Genomic DNA, 893 nt, shown 5'->3' with positions numbered 1-893 from the left:
ACCGCTCACAGTGCCCTGCAGCCCTGGCAGGGCTGGCGCCGGAAGGAGTCGGCCCTGAGGACACCTGTCCTCATCCTGCCCTGGTCACCCAGAGGCAGCAGGTGCCCCCACACTTCCTGTCTCCCCTCTGCTGCCCGGTCAAGCCCATCCCAGGGGCTCTGGCTTATCCACCCAGGGCCAGGGCCAGCCTGCGGCCGGGGTCAGCCAGTCCTCAGCCTCCTCACCCCTCTGCCCCTGCCCTGGGATGGACCCCTGGGTCCCCAGTGTGCCAGCCAGTGGGCCACCCCGTCCTAGCTTGAGCCCCAACTGACAGCCTTTGTCGGAGGCAGTGCCACACCCAGGAGGCATCATTACAGACGGGGAAACCGAGGCAGAGTAGCTGGGCCACGTGGCTGGAGGGGCAGGCCGGTACCCAGGAAGCCTGAGTGTGTCTTCACCCTGACATGCTTATCATCTGGTCCTGGGCCTGGGATAAGCGCATTGCGGGGGGCGGGGCGGGGGGCCTGGGCACGGAGGACATGGCACAGGAAGGAGAAAAGCAGTCGTTGGTGGCGTGTTGGTGCCTGCAGAGGTCCACCCGGCCGGCCAGACCCTCCTCCGCCCCCCTCTGCCCCTCCCCCTCCCAGGCCTCAGAGGTGCTCCCTCTGCAGGAAGGGTCCTCAGAGGAGACTCCCAGGCAGAGGACCCCTCGCTCATTCCCGCACCCGGAGGGCAGGGCCCCTCTCGGCTCTTGGCACCCAACTAGCCCTCAGAGCGTTTGGCCCAAAGAGCGGGGCTCAGTGGCTGAGCGTCCACCTGTGAACCAGGAGGCCAGGGTTCGATTCCCGGTCAGGGCACAGGCCCGGGTTGTGGGCTCCATCCCCAGTGTGGGGCGTGCAGGAGGCAGCCGGTCC

This window comes from Myotis brandtii, unplaced genomic scaffold (assembly GCF_000412655.1).
Source record: "Myotis brandtii unplaced genomic scaffold, ASM41265v1 scaffold691, whole genome shotgun sequence".
Taxonomy (NCBI): Eukaryota; Metazoa; Chordata; class Mammalia; order Chiroptera; family Vespertilionidae; genus Myotis; species Myotis brandtii.
The sequence above is the reverse complement of the archived record's forward strand: the minus strand, read 5'-3'. Positions refer to the sequence as shown.